We start from the raw sequence: 21,369 nt of genomic DNA on the forward strand, positions 1-21,369 counted from the left end.
CCGGCCTATAGTTTCCCGGGTCCTCCTTCCTGCCTTTTTTGAAGATGGGGACCACGTTGGCCCTCTTCCAGTCCTCCGGTACCTCACCAGAGTACCAGGAATGCTCGTAAAGTTGTGCCAGGGGACTTGCAATGACCTCTGCCAGTTCCTTTAGAACTCTAGGTTGGAGATCATCCGGACCGGCTGACTTGAATACATCCAACTCCTCCAGAAGCTCCCTAACTAAATCCTCGCTAACCCCTGGCCCAGGTGTGCCTCCCCTGGGGCCCAAGGGGGGCCCAGCAGGGAGGTGGCTGTTCTGGTCCCTACTTAGGAAGACGGAGGCAAAGAAATCATTAAACATGTTAGCTTTTCCATCTGGTGTGATGACCAAGTTTCTCATCGCATCCTGCAAGGGCCCCACATTACCTGGGACCTTCTTTTTACCCCCTACGTATTTAAAAAAGGACTTCTTATTGTCCTTAATCTGGGAAGTTAGTCCCAGTTCCATCTCTGCCTTGGCCTTCCTAACTACCCCCCTACATCCCCGAGCAACTACAGAATAGTCCTCCCCAGTGATGACCCCTTCTTTCCATTGGGTGTAAGCCTCCTTTTTAGCAAGGAGACATTGCTAATGGTGATGGTTGTTGAGTGATAGTTTCCTGGTGAGGTGGGCTAATCTTGCCAGAAGAGTCTATTTGGTTACTTTGGACTTCTTCAGCTTCAGATTGTGCCTGAGGCTGATATGGGGGTGGCACATTAAGAAAATCAATTATATCTTCTGCAGATTCATTCTCAGTTATTTGTGGATAAAGTTGTTTTGGTGCTGATGGTACTGTTGATGGGGGGCCCCTTTTTGGTGCACTTTTCTGTTTTAATTCCTTTATCTGAGATTTCAGTTTTTCTTGGGAGTCCTTAAGACTCTGAACTTGAGATTTTTGCCGTCTTTTGAAAGCTTCTTCATACCAATCAAAAAATGTGTTCCACTGAGTCTGTGGTATATTACTACCTCTTAACTCAAGGTCTTTGCGGAGATGAACAATTTTACTTAAATCAAATGTTTCCTCCAGAGGAAACTGCCTGCTAAAATCATCTCTGGTATACCAATTGCATTTGTCTAGAAACTTACAACTTTTATGGCCATAGTGTGTGTACATGTACAATGCTGGAGTCCCTTTTGGTGGAGCCGGTATGTCTTTAGACTCTCCGCTCCCCATATCTTTAAACTTAATTCACACAGGTCTTTTGTACAGGAATGGCTTATTCAGGGTGTCCGGTCAGGTTGTGAGATTTGCTAGTGGCACAGAGATGCTGTGGCTAATGTCCAAAGACAAGACTCCACTGCAATAACAGCACACAATGCAGTTACTCACGGTTAGATATGGCTCATTATGAGGGTGCGGAAATGGTAAACCTGTCCACTAGGTCACGAGGTTCCATATGGGCCCCCTTGCATCCAAAACTGCCCTTCCAGACAGCCTTCGGGCAGCTGAACCCAACCTTAGTCTCAGACCTGGTCAGTGGCTCATATTTCTCAATTCATATTCTCAATTCACACAGGGGAATTTTTACATTGAGGCACGAGGTTCAAGAGCATCTCTTTAGTCTCAGCTTCGGTCAACGCTTATTGTGGAAAACACTCACACTCTAAGAGTTTCCACCTTACACCCTTGCTTTCGAAGAGCACACAGAACAAGTTCGGTGTCCTCGGGGTGGCTGCACAAGGTTTCCACTCCTGGCCTCAGAGAGACCTCATAGCTCTTTACAGAACTTAACTCAATTCACACGGGGAAATACTTTCACTGACAACAGCAACACAGAGTCTTTAACCTTAACTCTTTCTACTCACAGTTACTACTTACACAGTGGGTCTGACTGTTCTGGCAGAAAAAGTTCAGATAGGGCGAGCCTCAAGCAGTGAATCAGGAAGACACAGAGACAGCCTGTCACTGAAAAGCCCCAGTAGAGCTTTCAAAAGGTCTCTTACCTTGGTTTGGCACCAGGGCTTCAGTAAAGAGATGTCTGTGTCCCAACTGATCACTCCGGGCGTCTCTATCCGAGCCACGGCACTAAATTGTGGAAGAAATCAAACTTCGCGTTGTGGTTGAATCAGAACTGACAGAGCCAGCTTTCTTTAGGGCTATACTGTGATCACAGGGAGGATTTCATACAGCAAGGGGAATCACCCACTTGTCTGTTTCAAAGGAATCCTCCCCCTCCCTAAGTTTCTAAGCATTTTTATACTTAAGACAGATAAGGAGAAAAAAAATACGACCTTGAAGAAACTAAAACAAGCTTACTTAATTAGACATCTGTGCACAGAGTAATAATGCAGGAATTTTTTTTATCTCAAAACATATAACTGAAATAAGCAGTATTAGCACTTCTGGTCTCTGTCTGGTTTTTTTTTTAAGTCAGAGAGGCCAAAAGCCTGACTAAGTTTATTTTAACAAGGGTAGTAATCAATGGCTCAATGTCTAGTTGGCAGACGGTATCAAATGGAGTGCCCCAGGGGTTGGTTCTGGGGCTGGTTTTGTTCTATATTTTTATCAATGGCCTGGAAGATGGGATAGAGTGCACCCTTAGCAAGTTTTCAAATGACACCAAGTTGGAGGGAGTAGTAGATATGCTGGAGAATAGGGTGAGAATTCAGAGAGACCTAGATAAACTAGAGGATTGGGCCAAAAGAAATTTCATGAGGTTCAACAAGACAAGTGCAAAGTCTTGCACTTAGGATGGAACAAACTCATGCACCAGGACAGGCTGGGGGCTGACTGACTAAGCAGCTGTTCTGCAGAAAAGGACCTGGGTGTTACACAGGACATTAAACTGAATATGAGCCAAGAGTATGCCGTTGTTGCTAAGAAACTAATGGCATACTGGGCTGCATTGGTAGGAGTGTTGCCAGCAGATCAAGGAAAGTGATTATTCCCCTCTATTCAACACTGGTGAGGCCACATCTGGAGTACTGTGTCCAGTTTTGGGTTCCCCAGTACAGAAAGGATGTAGACAAATTGGAGAGAGTCCAATAGAAGGCAACAAAAGTGTTTAGGAGGATGGGGCACTTGATTTATGAGGAGAAGCTGTGGGAACTAAGCTTAGTCTGGAGAAGAAAAGACTGAATCAGGTTCTAATAGCAGCCTTCAACTACTTGAAGGGTGGTTCCAAAGAGGGTGGAGCTGGACTGTTCTCAGTAGTGGCATGAACAGTGCATGCCCCTGACAGCTGGCAGGGCATGGCAGTAGCGGGAGCACGGCAGTGGTGGCAGGAGCAGCAGGAAAGCCGGCGTGGTGTTGGTGGCAGGGTGGTGAGTGGCAACTGCCTGCAGGCACTGCCAACAGTGTCAGTGGCACCTTTTTGCAGGGAGGGCATGGCCACACTCAGGGGGTGTGCTCAGGGGGTACCCACTATGCAGCACCCCTGAGTGGTGGCAGATGACAACAAGAATTAACAGTCTCAAGTTGCAGCAAGGAAAGTTTAAGTTGGATATTAGGAAAAACTCTCTGTGGTGGTCAGAACCAGAGGAGGTACTATCATGAGCAATAATATACGCTCTTGGAGGCATTCGGCAATTGTCTAAGCAGTTAAGATTAGCAAATGCAAAGCTTGTAAGTTGGCAACCTGCAAATGGAATTTGTCTGTCACAATTTAACCAAAGTGTTGAATCTAACTGTTTGCACTGATCATGGGACCACTAACCCCAAAAATAAGCAGAGCTACAAGATTAGCTGATCTAACAGGTTTTTTTTAAAGGTCAAGCCATAACAAGATCTGACTACCTAATATAATTAGCGCATTCCAAGGAATCCAGGAATAAAAAACTAAGGAGTTGAGCTTAGAGCAGGGTAATGCTAATTTCAAACCTCAAAGTAATGTGGTGTAATTTGCTTATTGGGTGAACCCGAGTTCAGGCAGTAGCTTTTCATGATAATGTCTAACACCTTTTGATCCCATAGGGTAACAGCTATAAGGCAAGATTGTGAGTGGCTCTAAAGCCAACAGATTAGCATAAGATATGGTATAAAGAAGCACATATGTCAGGTGACCAGCATGAAGGATGGGACAGAAGGACCATCGCTGTACCAAGCCTGGACCCCAGACTCCCAGTGTGAGTGAGGACTGGATCCTGAGCAAGGGACCTTCCCAGTCACCCCTCGGACAGTGTTGATCAGGGATACCCAACTTCACTGGAACAACTCGGCGCACACCTGGCGTAGAGGCACTGCTGGTAAGTTGCCAACCCCATGTGGGAACTCTGTGTCATTCTGTCTATCTGTTGTTATCATTCACTATTACTTCTTTATTACTGTACTATCTGTTTGTCACATTAACTTTTCTCTTAACTGTTGTATTCTAAGCTATAAGTAAATTTGCCTTTACTTCCCTCCCGACTCACCTCCTCAATCCTGAACCCAGCATCCTCACGGCTGATGCACTCACAGCACCTAGCCAGACTGTGATAAGTCTCTCATGAGGAAGGTAGTAAAACACTGGAACAGTTTACCCAGAGAGGTTGTGGAATCTCCATCCTTGGAGGTTTTTAAGACCAGGTAGACAAAGACTTGGCTGGGATGATCTAGTTGTGGATAGTCCTGCTTTGAGAAGGGGGTTGGACTAGATGACCTCCTGAAGTCTCTTTCAGCCCTAATTTTGTATGATTCTATGATACAATGCTGGACTTTGAACTAGGTATTACAACTCAGAAAAGAGACCTTGGGACCTTAGTAGATAGCTCTCTAAAAACATCAGCTCAATGGGCAGCAGCAAGCATGCATATATATATATATATTCCTTAAGAAAGGAATTGAAAACAAAACAGAAAACATCGTCATACCACAATACAAATCCATGGTGTTCCATCCATCTTGAATACTATGAGCAGTTCTGGTCTTTGCATCTCAGAAAGATGCAACAGAATTAGCAGACATACAAAGAAAGACAACCAGGATGATCAGGTGTATGGAGCAGCTGCCACACTAGGAGAAACTAAGAAAGTTAGGACTCTTCAGTTTCAAAAGAAGACTGAGGGGGGATAAGATAGAGGTCTATAAAATCATAAAAGGGTGAATAGGAAGCTGTTACTCATCGAGTTCCAAAATCTTAAGCTAGGGAGCACCCATCACAATTACCAGGAGCCAAGTTAAAAACTAACTACAGAAAGTACTTTTTTATGCATCCTGTAGTTAATTTATGCAACTTATTGCCACAGCAGATTGTAGAGGCAGATAGTGTAGCTAAGTTCTAAAAGGGGTTAGATGAATTTATGGATGATAGGTCCATCAGTAGTTTACTAAACAGAACAGTCAGGGATGTATCATCTGACTTCCCTAAACCAAAAAAAGTGGATGCCAGGGAGGATATGATGGAATGGATCACTCTAGACATGCTCTGTTTGTATAGTCTTCCTCTAAAGCATCTCTTACTGCCCCTGTCAGAGATACAGTACTATGCTATGTGGATTATGGGTCCCACCCAGTGTTGGTCCTACCCAATGTGGCACTGCTCATGCACCTAGGCAAATTTCAGGTGCTGCATGCATGACAGGAGAATTAGGCCTGCATCTCTCTGGAGTCACATCTGCTTACATCAAGGACAGAAGAAGTCTTAATTCCTTTCTACTCTGAGGGACACTGTAGAGATGTGACTCTAGTGGAAAAGTGAGCAAGACACAAGTTCACACTGCATGCTTGCAACAGAATTGTCGCATCCAGGGCCCAAAACAAACTGAGCGGGCCCAATTCTCCACTCATGAGCAACAGCTGCATTTGGTTGCACCTGCCTCAAATTCCATGCAAGTTGGGAGTCATCCCATTGCAGTCACTGAAGTCACAGGGGTTAGAGACTGTGTAAACAGGAGAGAATCAGAATGAGACCAAATAGTTTAGTCGGCTTCTACTCATATCCCACAAAGGACAAGACAGGCAAAATTCAAGCTCAGTAAGTTATGCATCCATGCAATTCTCACAATGGGAGTGGACACAGAATTTGGCCTGCCATGTCTTAAACAAGGGCTTTTTTCAATTACAAAATTAAGCAAGCTCAATGTTCAATGACCCTTTTCTATTTCTTTGGATTCTTATCAACAATTATGCAAGTTGCAAAGAATTGTTTGTAAATACTGAAATGTATTAATCAGGAAAGAAGATCAGAAATATAAATAAGGAAAACTGGCTTTTAATAAATGAAAAGCCTTACACTCCTGGGAACAATTTCTGTTCACATTTACAGTTGTGTGATTCCAAAAGGACTCTAACAATCTCACTGGGATGAATCTAGACCAGGGGCTGTCAGTCTTTTAGTAGAAGTAGATCAATTGGCCCAGCTCACTCTGAAGGTAGGCTGTGAATCCAACATGGCTGCTTCTCCCACAATCGCCAACATGCTTCTAGCCTGGCTGCTGCTCTTCTCACTGCCACCAACAATTCCCCTGGCCACCACATCACCACCGATGTCCTGATGCACATGCAACTGGCCACTGAATCAGAAGTGATGTTGTAGACACATGGGCTAGATGAAATTACTTTGCAACCCATTTGGTTGTAGGTTGCCAACCCTATGTTCTAGGCAAGTCCTCAAGCAGTTCAGAAAGTCAGCACAGTCCAAGTCAAATGCCTGAGAAGCCATTTCATTCTGAAACAGCACACTCCTGGAATGGTTTTTCTTTAAAATCACAGGCATTTGCATCTGAAAGGTGGGCAAATCCAAAGCAGGGTTTATCCAACCTGTACAGACACAGGGTTCTTCTGGCAAAGGCAGATCTACATATCTCAAAACTATCATCAATTGAGATAAGAGACTTGTAGTTACATTTTCAAATCCCTGTTTTAACATCTTTGGAGGAAAAGTATCCTCTACTTCTCCAGGTGATGTGGACTGTGGGAAATAGGAAGGATGTCTGTCCATGTGGAGTGGAAATAAACCATTTTTAACGATTTCAAGAATAAAGTCACAGGATATGTCATGGCCAGAGAAGCCAAAGACTGTTCTTTGAAGACAGGAGTTCAAATTGCGATAGGCTGAGAACTCAAAATGCTTTAGCGCCTTTGAAAACACTCTGTTACTGTGCTTCTCGAGTGCAGCCCCTAGATTTGTGGCAGGAAAAATGCATCAGCAAAGCATTGATTCTATATCTAGAAGCTCATCACCTGTATTTGACATGTACAACACATGAGGAGCAGTCTCCAGGTGAAACCAAAGAAATTTAGGCACAACCTCAGCCATGCTGGTCATGTTCCCTCTACAGCTACCAACAGTCCTGAAGGTCTTAAAGATCAAATGTCATAAACTCCAAGTTAGGAGGTCCAGCTCCATGTGTGGAGGAAAGCCATGGATTTACACATCCAGCTGCATCCTATGGGGAGAGTATGTGGAGCTGAGGCCGATTCATACATGTGAAGATGTAGATATGAAACCATGGTCTGTGAAGGTACATCCTTCTTGAGCTGAGGGGTAGATCTGTAATCTGAAAAAATCATGGGCAAAATAGGAATTAGAAGGGAGTTCCTGGACTGAAAAACTGGAAGCAAAAAGATAATCCTACTTTCCTTCTCCACTTGTGTTCCAGGATCAAGAGTCACAGCGAGTCTCCAACTGTAGCTGTGGCAGGACATACAGCTCTGCCATGGTGTTACACTAATGTCAGACTAGTGTCAGGACAGAATCAGGCCCTACTGAAGTATCTAATTCTTCTCACTTCCTGTACCAAATAGAAAGGAAGTGAAGTATCTGCCTTAGGAACAAGGCAAACTATATGTCCCTGGTATAGCAACATGGCCTTCTATTGTATAGTGAAGGACACATACCCACTCTGTCCCTACAGTCAGCCAAGAGCAACCTCCTTCAGGTACCATCTATGTTTTGCCTTCTTAGCAAAACACATCCTTCTCAGTAGCAGTCTGCTCTGCAACTCCTTCTGGCCCACCACAACCTGATCCAGGAAATATTTAGGAACTGCTGTAAGACACTTTCAACTGGGCAGGCATTTGGCAAGAACAGTAAAGTTAGAGGATCATTTGAGGCATTTTACTTATTTGATATCTTATTTGCTTTTTACAGCTATTGTGCTATTTACAGTAACCAACCTTGAGCCTTTTTGAGAAAGGTGGTATGTATATATAATGCATGAGTAAATGAAAGAGAAATCTTTGCTTTTTCTCCTCCTTTATATACAAAATGACTCTCAGGTCTGTGTTGTGGGCATCTCCACTCACCCAGCAGAATTCTCCTCCTTTTCTGTGCAGCCCAATCAAAGAGTCTCTGAATTACATCTGATTTGTTACAAAATGCTATGGAGATCAGGACTGGGTTCAGTGACCTCAGGGTGTAAAAAGAAAGCTCATAGTTTTATTTTTTTAAAGATTCCCCTGCTTTAACTGTGGCAGGTTAGTGTGCTGTGCCTTGTAGCTGTGACAGGGTTGATTGTCTAGTTTTAATAAAAGGTTAAACAAGGATTTGTATGGGATGGTTTGATTAGGGACGATCTTCCCAAGGCAGGAGGTTGGACTTGATGACCTCCAGAGGTCCCTTCCCCACTACATTTGTATGATTCTGTTTAGTGCACTTGAATGTAAGGAATAGAAACAGCAAATGATACAGCAGCCAAGGGCTATACAAGGTCTCTAACCACAGCTCTGCCAGTGTCCTCTCTCCTGCCCTGCAGCACCCTCTGCTGTCCCAGCCCTGGGTTCGTGACACAGCTCTGCTAGGGTCCCTCTCATAAGAAACTTCAACTTACAGTGAATTTGGTGAGATAATTTTGTCATCAAGAGAACAAACTTGGTATCTAAAATAAAGATATGTACACAGCTCTTTAGGTATGACAGGCCAAGGAAAATGTATAGTTTCTTTCCTTGTATTCCTTCTGCCATTATGCCTCCTTGACGCATGCTGATACCCACCACAGTTTCCAGTACTAAAATTCAAAACATTAAAACTGGAGCCTTTGGGAATAATAACTGCCCCCAACAGCCTGTGTGAGATGGAGGAAGGAAGACTGGCCTATGGGGGGAAAAAGACTAGAATCATCAAAAGAGCAGAGGCATCATTGTCTAATAAAGAGCCAGTGTCCCTGTAAAATTTGACCTATATCAATTGCTAATAGATAAACAGGGAAAGGCTGTCTGTCATGTTATTAATCATTGTACTTAATCTTCCCTGTCTTTTCCCTGGATCTTTAACACAATACATCTTTCTCCAGAGCATCATGGAGGTAGAATAGCATTAAGAAAACTACGCATAAACAAGTAGCTTTACACAGTGAACAGCCTGAAAAATAAACCATTCTCTCCATTGCTCAAGTTTCTCTTGACAGGTGATACCATAGCTTTACTATATCTCCCACTGTTTTCTTGTATCTCAAGGTTGCATCTGAATTTCTGAGGTTGAAAGTAAAAATAATACAACATTTGGGGGTCAGGGGGAGAGGAAGAGGGTAAAAATGCTAACTTTGCAGGTCTTATTTGCAATAATGAGGAGAAATATTGGGGGGGGGGAGTGGCAAAGGACAAAAACAGTGTTTTCCAGCCAAGGTTTAGTTTTCAAGTTGGCATTCTATGCATTTGACAGCTCTTTTCCTCCAAAGCCTGGATGCAGTTGGGTAATTAACAAGTAGGCTGTTGGCAGAACACCTTGATATATTTAAATTGGCTGTTTCCATTTGATTTCTCTCTCACATGCGAATTCGGCTCTGAGACATATTGGCTTGGATATCAGCATATTCACAGGTGAACGTGATGGACCTCACAGTGGTCACTGGGGGTGAGAGACTGGGTTGCCCCTGTTCACTCCCTTACCATTTCCGATTCATTCTCAATCTGAGAGACGCCTCATGCATGGAGCAGAAGCTCTAGCTGAAGATCTAGTCTTTTTTCTCTTCTGAGATATACCAGCATTTCTTCCTATAATACAGCCAGTTATCAAGGCATGGCTAAAAGTAAGGCAAGCTGGGAGGACCTTTGTGGGAAATAAAGCAAACGCTGCTATGGTAATGCTGAATGCATGGGACTTCATGCACAACACAATCCATTGTACAGATCACATTAATGTCAAGCACTGGAAATTGAGCTGTAATTAACACAAAGTCTATATTGCTCTGGGGAGCCACTGCAACCCTTTCATCCATCTCCACACAGAAGCTGCAGCTGACCTGCCGGTTGTAACAAGGGATTCTGTTGACAAACAGGCTGAAGTAGCCACTGAAGGAAAGAAAAGAAAATGAAATTCTAAAACATTTTCTGAAGGCCAAAATTGACCTTCAGGAGCTTTCTGCCAACTTGGGAGATCATGGCTTCTACACCACTGTATTAAAACACTGTCAGGGGCTTACTGGCTGCTTGACCCCCAGTGCTCTAGCCCCTGTCTTCTAGCAGTCAGCGCCTGGCTTGTGGCTTAGCTAAGCAACTGCCCAGGTCTCTGATCCATACAGCTATATCTAGTTGACTCCAGACCCTCCGGATGGTAACCCTGGTCTAGAGGAGTGCTGCTCCTGACCCTCCTTGACTTATGGTTCTACCCAATGTCTCTCTCCAGAGACCTTGGCCTCCTGACGTATCTGCTCTCTATCGCCTGACTCCCAGCTCTTGTCTGGAGCCTTGCTTCCCTGACCTTGCTTATTCCTGACCCCCTGGGTTGCGACTCCCTAGGGTCAGTCCTGGCCACATACATCCCTTCCATGCCCCTGATGCTTACACAAACTAACCTAGATGAGAAGTAAAATCACAACCATGGGAACAGCAGTTCCTACAACCCACCCCAGGAACAAGGGGCATGAGCAGCCATCTGAAAAGAGAAGATGCTCCAGTGAAATAAATGCTGAAATTCAGGATCTTCCACTGCCCGGTTCCAAAACCAAGAGCCTGAGATGCCCCCAGCGGGTCCTTATTTAAGCACGTAAATGCTCTGTGGATACCCAAGTTTCAGAATTGGGAAATGTGGGCATCTCAAAATGTTGGTTCCAGAGCTACTCTCTTGACAGGAAACTCTGCATGTGGGGGGATTGGGATGGAGAGCTGAAGTACTGGAGCCCCTGGGGCACTGGTGGGGAAGAGGGGGAGGGCAGTCGTTGCTATAGCCACATACAGCCAGGTCCCAGATTCAATTAAAGAATAATTTTACCATAGATGATGGTGGGGAAAGGCAAGAAATCAGAGATGGTACACTGAGTAGAGACAAAGAGAGCTAGAAGAGAAAGAAGGCTGGAGATGAGACTGGACATGGGGCATAAACTGTTGCAGGGACACAGGTGGAAACAGAGGCCATCAGTGACATGTTTGCTTGGCCCACAGGGACCAACAGAGCAAGGAGGTGCACAACTAAGGCTAAGAGATAAAAGGCAGTTCTGCATGGCTCCAGGGACAGGTGCGTTGTTTACAGACCTGCCTCTGCCCAGGGATCCTGTTGCCCATGCTTGAAGGTCTCAGCCCAGTCCATTTCATACTGCATCTCTAATGCCCTTCTCACAGCTAAAGCCTCATCCTCCATCAGCCCTAACAGCACGAAGGGAAGACAGGGCATGAGCACAGGATGAAGAGAAAAGAGATGGGGGAGAGCCAGGCAGAGGGGCAGGCAATGGGTGTAAATGCAGTTCCAGGGAGAAGCACATGGAACAGAGCTGGCATCAGGGCAGCAGAGGGTACCAGAGGGGCACCAGGGTGGTGCACTACAGGGCAGGAGGCTGAAAGTGACCTGGGCAGGTAAAGGCACCCCCACAGCTTGCCCACCTCTGTGCTCCCCACACTCTGCCCAGCTGCTGCTGTGGGCTTTGCGTGGGGCCAGCTTGCAGGGCATGTAGCAAAGAATCCCTGACGGGGAGGGGACAGAGCTCCTCCCTAATTGCCTCTAACCTGTGTCATATAATCTTGCACCAAGGAATCTGCCTTGCTCTGAGGTGCTGCCGCCACCCAGGATCCAGATGAGCTGGTTTGACTTTTTCAATTTAAAGGTGACCTGGAAAGAGTGGGGAGGAGGGGGGAAATAAATACCAGGCTTGCGCCTTGCTTTACTTCTTTTTAATGCTGGTTAAAACCAGCTCCCTAGGTTGTTGTCTTCATCTTCTTTTTTTTGCTGGCTTGACCTGATAAGAGTGGCAGGAGGCAGGGCAGATGTATGGACAGCTCTAGGGTTTTGAAAAGAGGGGTGCACATGGTGTGGCGCATTGTCACATATAACAGAGCAGATTTTTCTCCAGTTAAAAGAGAAACTAGATCAGAGGTGGGTAATTATTTTGGGTGGACAGCCACTTGATGAGGTTTGGTGAGCTTTTGAAGACCACACGCATAACATTTTTTAGAAGAAATCATTTTAATAAATTATAGCTAAAAAGCAAATCACATAACTAAAAATCAAACATCTACTATAACATATTTTAACTTTTTTTTTAATTGCCCTGATTTATGGTTGTTTTTTTAGAAGCTTATATAGAGGCAATTGCATAATAGCTCAAAATAAAGTCTAACTCTTGTGTACTGCAGGGAGTGGGGTGTGAAGTGTGTATGGCATGTGGATGTACATGTGGTGGATGTGGGGGGCTGTGGGGAGATGTGTGTGGGTGGGGGGCTGTGGGATGTGGGGGGCTGCTTCTGCATCAGGTCCTAGGAGCCAGCCAGGGTGGGGACAGGCGGGGAGGGGGGGACAGAAGATGCATGCAGCAGAGTGCTCCTGGGGCAGTGCAGTGCAGCTATGCTCTGCTTTCCCCCCCACCCCCCAGCTGCCCCTTGTGGAGCTCCACATGGAGCCAAACCCTGCCCACTCCCTCCCAGGGCAGCCTGCACCACAGTCCTGCCCATGTATGCCGGATGCTCCCAGCCCCAACCAACATGCACAGCTTTCCAGCACAGCCAGTTCCTGGTGCTGCTGCAGCCACCCAGGTACTACTTGGCTCCCCCCACCTCCAGCAGCTACTCTACCTCCTTCTGCTACCCCTGCTGCACTTCACGGGGGTGGGGTGGGGTGGGGTGCAGCCAGGTAGCTCCTGCCCCAGCACACAGGCTGCAGCTCCAGTTCCAGCTCCAGTTCCAGCTCCCAGCAGCCTTCCACCCACTCCGCCCACCCAGTGCTTCCCCCCACAACACAAATGGCACAGCAGAGCCAAGAGGAGGGGGAGCTGCTGCAGATGCAGGGGAGCTGAGCAGTACCCAGGAGGCAGAGACTGCATTGAGAGTAGCCCCACTGGGAACCTGTGTGTGCTGTGGGGCCAGGGCCATGGTGTGCATGGATGGGAGCAGGTGGAGCTTGGCTCCATGCAGAGCATTGTGGGGACAGCCCTGGGCTGGATCCAATCTTTTGGCAGGCTGGATCTGGCCCATGGGCCATATTTTGCCCACCCCTTAATTAAATGCTTTTCTCAGATGCTCGGGGGCTTGTACTGCATTCTTCAGTTTAAGATCAAAACAAAGACACATATAACTACTGGAATGTGCACCAATTTGCTAAGTTACATAGAAAGTTTTAAAAAAACACAACAGACTAGGCAAAAGCTATGGCGTCATTAGTCTTGCTGTTGTTATAGTTAAATGTCTGGTTTTTATTCAGATCCATAAAACAACACCTACCCTTCTTGAGTGACTTGACAGGGCTTCAAGCATTTTACTGTCTTCTGTACACCTGAATTCATGTTACCACACCTGAGTTAAGGTTTTGCTAGAGTTTGGGTGGAGCAGGAATCAAAAAAAGGAGTCCCACCCACTCGGATCTGCCCTTGAGCAGGTGGCACTTCCGAGACTTGCTTCTTCAGAGACTTGAGTTCAGTGAAGGAGTTAGTCTCCAAGGTGACACTCTGCCCTACCTCTTGCCTACCGTGGCTAACTACCTCTCCCTAGAGAACTGTGGGCGTTGACAAGTGAGGAATGCTCTGTGGATTTATTTGTGCATGTGTTTATCCCACAGTAAAAGCATTGCTGGGTCTCTAGGTGACACTGATTTAGTAATAGTCATGGGAGAGAAGGAAGCAAGAGACAGCACTCAGCATCGGGCAACAGGAGAGTTGGATTCTAATCTATTCCTGTCACCTCAGCAGCTCTATGATAGTTGGGGAAGTATTGTTTCTCAACGGTGGCATTTACCTTCCTTTTCCCCTGTAACTTTTCCAAATTCTCTGTTGTCATATTAAACAGTCAGACTGTCCCTCAAAACAGAAGACCAGCTCCCCAGGAGATACCTATGCCAGGAATAAAAATCACACCTACCATCTAACTGGCTGAAGTTTCAGTTTTAGACAAACAAAGAACTTAAACTAAATATTTCAAATGCTGTGTACCTAAATTTGCGCATGTAGTTTCAATGTAACCGTTTTTAATTCAGTAATTTTCTTCCTCCTGTGCTAATAGTGGGTCTCATCTCCTTTTTTATCATGCTAGCTGATAAATACCTGAGCTCACTGTGATCTTCTCAGCTGCACGTGGGGATGTTTAGCACTTGTTGCGTAAGAAAGGGTAACATATTCCATTTCACACAAGTGGGGTCAACATGTGGGTTTTGAAATTTCACACCAGGCCTCCACACTGCACAGTTCTTGACGGCAAGTTCACACTCCTGAAATGTGTACTATATTATTGTTATGACTTTAAAAACAAGGGTAACAATGCTCTATGTGGTACAAGAAGCTGTTCTCACTTCTGCAGAGAGCCTATTGCATGAGCATGCATGTGAGATCTATTTGAAGTATTATTCAGTTCCCTTCCGCTTGGTCCAAAAGCCAAGCAGATTGTAGTCACTATACTTATTTTAAAAGACTTTTGATCAGTCTGTGAATGGCTTTGTCTTCATGATATTTAATTTAAGGTCTGGTTCATCTGTGCCTTTAAACTTGACCCCATTCCTACCCAAACCCAACACCATCTCGCTCATGTGCTATGTGAAACATTACTCAAGGCAACTAGCTCAGCTGAAGGCACAGGGCAGACCCTCACGCCCGCTTCCTTCAGATGCTGCTCACTTGAGGAACTTGTCATGTGGACTCAAGTTATTGTCACAGCACAGCAACTGAGGGGAAATCAGGATGAACTGCCCTCTGGAGCTGCGCTTGAGAGGGAGTTCCCACCAGTTTGCTTCCCACAGGCTATGTTGTTCAGAAATCATTCAGAGCCAAGGAGTGCAATGGAAGGTTGCTTCGTTCAGGACCCAAAGTTTCATTGATCACCACTGTCTAACATGAGCTTCCACATAACACAATAGCCCATTTCAACTAGATGATGTTAGGGACTTTCCAGTCCCTCATATTTTCCAGCCATGGGCAAACAGAACAAAGACAACAATGCCTCAACTTTAACGTAACACAGAATTTCATATATGTATAAAGAACCTGCCAGATAGGTTCAGTTGGTCCATGAGATGTTCTCTGCTGTTTGCCATAGCATGGACCGGTGGCTTTTCCCTGAGTCATCAGCCCCACTGTTGCCAAGCACAAGTAAATGGGTGTATTCTGGTTGTGTCATATCCTAGAGCTGAGCCTTCTCCATCTCCTTTTGTGATTGCTTGTCCAACACCACCTTCTACAAAATGAGTAACTCACTGCTCATTGTCTTCTCTTTGGGATTTGGGGAAGATCTTGCTTATTTCTCCATCTTGTGGCCCATTGTCTGTTGTCACATCTAGCAAAAAGATTTAATGTTCTTCAGTATCTTCCAATCAGGTGAATTCAGTGCAGGAAGAATGATGGACAAGAATAAACATATAGGTTTGGGGGTTGGCATCCCAGTCAACATTCATACATCTATACCTGCTTTGCTCCAGGAGGCAACTCCTTCCTTTATTACTGACATGGACAGTTCTGTTTGATCTGGCTTGTATTTTTGGCAAATACAACAAGCTTTAACCATTTTTTCAAAGTTATTGTTCTATTTGAGGCCAGTGCAGAACACCTCTGCCCCTTTTCTTCCGTCTTCCAATCTCTAAACCATTTCCATGTATTGGTTGACATATTTTTTCTGTGACAGCTTAGAAATCACCATCCTAATGCCATTAAAAATCCTATCAAATATGGAGAACACCCATTTGCTACCCTGTGCAAATACATGCTAATACAATTGACACGGTTTATCCCCAGCTGTCATTCTGCTAATCTCTGTCCACTTTTTATCTTAGACGAAATACTTTTTCTTAATCGGATTGATATGAATATGCATATGGGTCTGGAGTTTGATCTACTGCCCTGTACTCAAATACTGTAAACCAGGCGTGTCAAACTTGACCAGCCCACCCAGGCCAGATCTGGACCGCAGGGCACCTTGCAAGCCAGAACCAGTCCTGGCAGCAGTAGAGTGGTGAGGAGTGATAGGACTAGGATGCTGTGGCACAGGAGTCAATACAGCTGTCGCTTCCCCTGCCACCAACAGGCAACCCCAACAGGACTCCAAAGCCCTGATTTTGTCAGTGGGTTCCAGTTCCACTTGTCCCACCCTAAACTTCCTGGCTCTAGGAGCCATACAAGCCAGGTATCTGCCCAGATACAGTCCATAGGCCCAGATACAGTACACCCCTACTTGAAACAGTGTCTGTAAACACCAAATCTCTCCCAGATTTGCATTTAGATGGTAAAGCATATGTAGCTGAAAAACCCACAGCAACCTCTGTAATATCAGTATGGAGGGGAACAGGGGTTCACAGATCCCTTTTGCCAATGGCAATTTTTACTTTATGGTCAGTTACCCTAATCATCACTGGCCACCCATAAACAGAAATATTGATCTTCTGCCCTAGTTCTAAAGTCAAAGCCTCCTTTTCTATCTGTGTATGTAGACATTTAGCCTTTGTTGCACCTGTAACACACAAACCACAGTTCCCCAGTTCCGACTGTACTGTAGTAGGAGGGACGTGCCAATGCCTTCCTGGTGGACGTCTGCCACCACAGTACCTCTGAGTGAAGATCTTTCATTGGCTCCTGCAGTTAATTAAGTTCTTTATTAAGATCAGCATCCCAGAGCCATTGGCTGCCTTTATGAAGGAGCACTCTGCAGTCATTATTCCAGGCAGCTAAAGGAGACGCAGGTCTCCCTAAACACTTCTCTGTTCCAAGGAATCTCTGAGCCATGTCCCCTGCCTGCTGGGGCAGGCACATTAATGACAGCTTCAACCTTGCAGTGATCTTTCTGTACACCGTGCTGTATTAACCACCAGGTCCCCACCCCCTCGCCACCCTCCAACATGGAATTTGCATCTCTGTTTCTTTTACTTTAACCCCAACAGTTCTGGATCTTTCCAAAGCTCCTCAAATTTCTAGCTGTGCTCATCCAGGGCAGGATATCATCTCTGCAGACCTTGGTGCCCCCTCTGCCATCCAATGACAGGCTGAGGAAAAGGTGTCTCTCAGACATGTGTTAAACATACAACTGATCCGCCTGGGCTATCTCAGAAATCCAAAAGAGTTGCTTTTTTTTTGCAGATCCATTTGTACGATGAATGGCAGCTATCTGCATGGATTGTCCCCTTTTTGAAAGCACCACAGTTCACTTCATGTCTCCCAGTACTCATGGTAACACTGAAAAAGAAAAATCCCCAAGTTGAACAAGTAACTATAGGTATTGTCCCTGGAACCCCCCATTCTGCTTTTGGTTCTACAAACCCAAACCCTGAATCAGGAGCAGTTCTGATCTGATTTCCTCATTCACAAAACCATCAAAGCCTGTGGGTGTCTGGTTCCTGGTTTTGGTTTCTGGACTGTCTCTGCCTCACTTTTAATAATAGGATGGAAATCAGGATGAGGGACAGCAGATTGGGGTTTTTTTGAGACAGGCTTGGATGTGGTGATTTGGTACAGTGGGAGTGTGTGCTCCCTGGATAACAGGGATATGTATAATACCCACAGAGCCCAGACCCCCCTTACAGAACACATCAAGAGGAAACATGAGAAACAGGGCAAATTAGCAATCACTGTATCACACCACAATTCTAACCCATAGCTAAGATACACATGCTAAAGATCAGAAATGCTAATTTCTCATCACATACATCAGTGTGTGTGATGCCTGCAAAGTTATGCTTATGGTTTTTTATACCAGAGATGCAAGGGTTGTCTGGGCTGCCGTGGCAGTGAAAAGGCATCTGCTCTTTCCTGTCCTATATTTTTTGCTCCCCACATTGAAATGTCAGTGGCCACTCATTGCAGGTACTCACAGACCACATCCTCAACCATACTCTGTAGTAAGTCACAGAGGAGAAAGAGTAAGGAAGCCGCTGAGTGTCAAAATGTACTTATTGTACTGAGAAGCTCTTCACAAGGAGTCAGTGGTTACAAATCGGTGTAATGAGAGTGTAGTCGGGCATGTGAACTGTGAATTAAGGACAGGAATTTTTATGCAAGAAAGTAGTAGAACGTGGCAGAAGGAAGGAAACCTTAGTTGTAAAAGCCATAACACTAATGGAAAAGAGAGGCTGGTGAAGGGGATGTAGTATTTGCTCTTTCTGAGGCAAGAGCGGGTCTAGAAAAGGATGAGAATCAGCTTTATGGAATGCTTTTACTTTTCACGCATGTGTATCAGAACCCAAACACACCTCAGCACTCAAGAAGTTAAGGAGAAAACATTGTTCTTGGGAGTGAGGCATCTGGGTTATAGGAATGACTCAAGAGAAGCAGATTATGCACTAGGCAGATGCATTATAAGTAACTGAATGTCATGTTTAAGGAAGAAAAACCACATTGACCTGTATCCGTGTATATCAGGGTCATGGAGCCACATCCACCCCTCTTTCTCTTTGAAGTTTAATCCAACCCATCGAAAATTAGCATCATCCCTCTGGGTACTGATAAAGCCCTAGGGATGAGAGGGAAGTAATGTGAATATCTGGTTTAAATCCATCCATGCAGTTGATGTTTGCTCCTCTGTGAGGATTTATGCAGTGCTGCAATACTTGCCAATTCATCCTCATTTTCAAAAACCAGGAGATTGGATTTCCTGGCTGCACAGTAATCCCTACTGGACTCCCAGATTCTCTTCTCTTCAGAGAAATAATAACATCTCCCCCTATGCAGCAGCCACTCAGGAGGACAGAGCTCACAGTCCACTCCTAGGAGACAGAAAATCACAGAATCATAGAAAATGGGGGTGGAAGGGACCTCAGGAGATTACCTAGCCCAACCCCCTGCTCAAAGCAGGATTATCCCCTACTAGATCATCCCAGCCAAGGCTTTGTCTAGCCGGGTCTTAAAAACCTCCAAGGATGGAGACTCCACAACCTCTCTGGGTAACCTGTTCCAGTGCTTTACTACCAGCCAACTGAGAGAGTTCTTCCTAATATCTAACCTAAACTTCCCTTGCTACAACTTGAGACCATTGGTTCTTGTTCTGTCATCTGTCACCACTGAGAACAGTCTAGTTCCAACCTCTTTGGAACCATCCCTCAAATAGTTGAAGGCTGCTATTAAATCCCTCCTCAGTCTTCTCTTCTCTAGACTAAATAAAACAAGTTCCCTCAGCCTCTCCTCATACATCATGTGCCCCAGCCCCCTCACCATTTTTGTTGCCCTCTCTTGGACTCTCTCCAATTTGTCACTATCCGTTCTGTAGTGAGGAGCCCAAAACTGAACACAATACTCCAAATAGAGGGAAATAATCACTTCCTCCGATATGCTGGCAACACTCCTATCAATGCAGCCCAGTACGTCATTAGCTTTCCTCACAAGGGCGCACTGCTGGCTCATATTTAGCTTATTGTCCACTGTAACCCCCAGGTCTTTTTCTGCTGAGCTGCTGCTTAGCCAGTCAGTTCCCAGACTATAACGGTGCATGGGATTTTTCCATCCTAAGTGCAGGACTTTGAACTTGTCCTTATTGAATCTCATGAGATTTCCTTTGGTCCAATCCTCCAATTTGTTGAGGTCTCTCTCAATCCTAGTCCTACCTCTCCAGTGTATCTACTACTCCCCACAGCTTGGTGTCATCTGCAGACTTGCTGCGTGTGCACTCTCTTCCATCCTCCAGGTGACTGATGAAAATATTGAACAAAATCAGCCCCAGGAGTGACCCTGGGACACTACACTTGATACCAGCTGCCAACTAGACATGGAGCCATTGACTACTATCCTCTGAGCCTGATGATCTAGGCAGTTTTCTATCCACCTTACAGTCTATTGTCAACCCATACTTCCTTAGCTAGCCTGTGAGAATGTGGTGGAAGACAATCTCAAAAGTCTTGCTAAAATCAAGTTATATCACATCTACTGCTCTTCCCACATCCACAGTGTCAGTGGTTTTGTCATAGAAGGCAATCAGGTTGGTCAGGCATGACCTGCCCTAGGTGAATCCATGCTGACTGTTCCTTCTCCTCCTCCAAGTGTTTAGAAAAGGATTCCAAAATGTGCTTTTGGTTCTTCTTTATTACACAAATATATTTTCCAGATTCTATTATTATGAAAATCCTCTCAGCTGTAGGCTCTGGTAGTCACTGGCCATGACTCTGGAGAACTCACATAAACCAAAATTTCCCCAAGAGTTTTGGTTGCCCAACCTGAGACTTCTCTTCAGAGGTTTTCAAAGGGATAGAGCATCCCTAGTCCTCAGTGACTAGAGATAAAATGAAAATTAGGCCTATGAGCTCTGAAACAAAATGTCCCCAATTAAGGGACAATTTGAAGCCTAGCTCCGCATTTGTGTCTTTGTTTCTTAATCTGTCAAATGCCTACAATAGCACTTACTGTTGTAACGCGACATAAATACTTGTCAAGCAGTTTGTGATTCTTAAATGAGACTTCTTTTATATGATAGGGCTGGGTATTGAAGGACATCTTCCTTTTGGGTAAAACACAGGGGGGGAAAAACACCTTGACTTTTGTTGACTGCTAATTAACGGGGGCAAAATCACAACCCAAATAGCTAGACAGCTGAAATGAATACACAATTCTTGACTGGGCTTGTAGCCTTAATTAACCATGGGCATTAACACAAAGGCACAGCTTTTGGGTAATGGATTCCACCTAAAGAATAACTGTTAGGATTTGACTCAATTGCTTGGTCTCTGGAAAGCTCCACATCTGATAGATCAGAGATGCTTAGCATTTGAGCGACAGAAGGCCACAGTGACACCTCTGCCCAGCCCCTTGGTGTGTGAAATTTCTGCTTCAGCTGCCCTTTTAAAAATAAAATAAACCATGTATAATATTGGTGGGTGTGTGCAAGAATTGCTTTTTACTGGCTGCTGTTTGCTGCAGTTCGCTGCCCACAGAAATCAACACTCAATTACCTTTGTGCTCTCCCATCATTTACAAGGTGAGGGTGACTGTAGGCCATATATTACAGCTACATTGTTCCCTACACTGCCTAATAAGCAACCTTCTGGGTCATCTCCTGTATCCTGTGAGATTTTAAGGTCTGACCCTGATCCCACTGATACCTAAGGGAGGCTGGTCACAGACTTCAGCAGGAACCTGATGGAATCCTTTGATTTCATAGATTTCATAGACAT

At 45.1% G+C, this 21,369-nt stretch overlaps 1 long non-coding RNA gene across 1 annotated transcript in view; it reads right to left on the reverse strand.

Moving 5' to 3' along the window:
• The window catches only part of LOC109316253, a 19,381-nt gene extending 2,731 nt beyond the window's left edge, over positions 1 to 16,650 (reverse strand). Inside the window, exons 1-2 of the long non-coding RNA XR_002102782.1 lie at positions 16,640 to 16,650; positions 5,363 to 5,367 (exon numbers count right to left, since the gene is read on the reverse strand). This is a non-coding gene — a long non-coding RNA (uncharacterized LOC109316253). The remainder of the gene's footprint in view (positions 1 to 5,362; positions 5,368 to 16,639) is intronic.
• Between the last annotated feature and the right edge of the window lie 4,719 nt (positions 16,651 to 21,369).

Source organism: Crocodylus porosus, unplaced genomic scaffold (assembly GCF_001723895.1).
Source record: "Crocodylus porosus isolate Cpor-Errol unplaced genomic scaffold, CroPor_comp1, whole genome shotgun sequence".
NCBI lineage: Eukaryota > Metazoa > Chordata > Crocodylia > Crocodylidae > Crocodylus > Crocodylus porosus.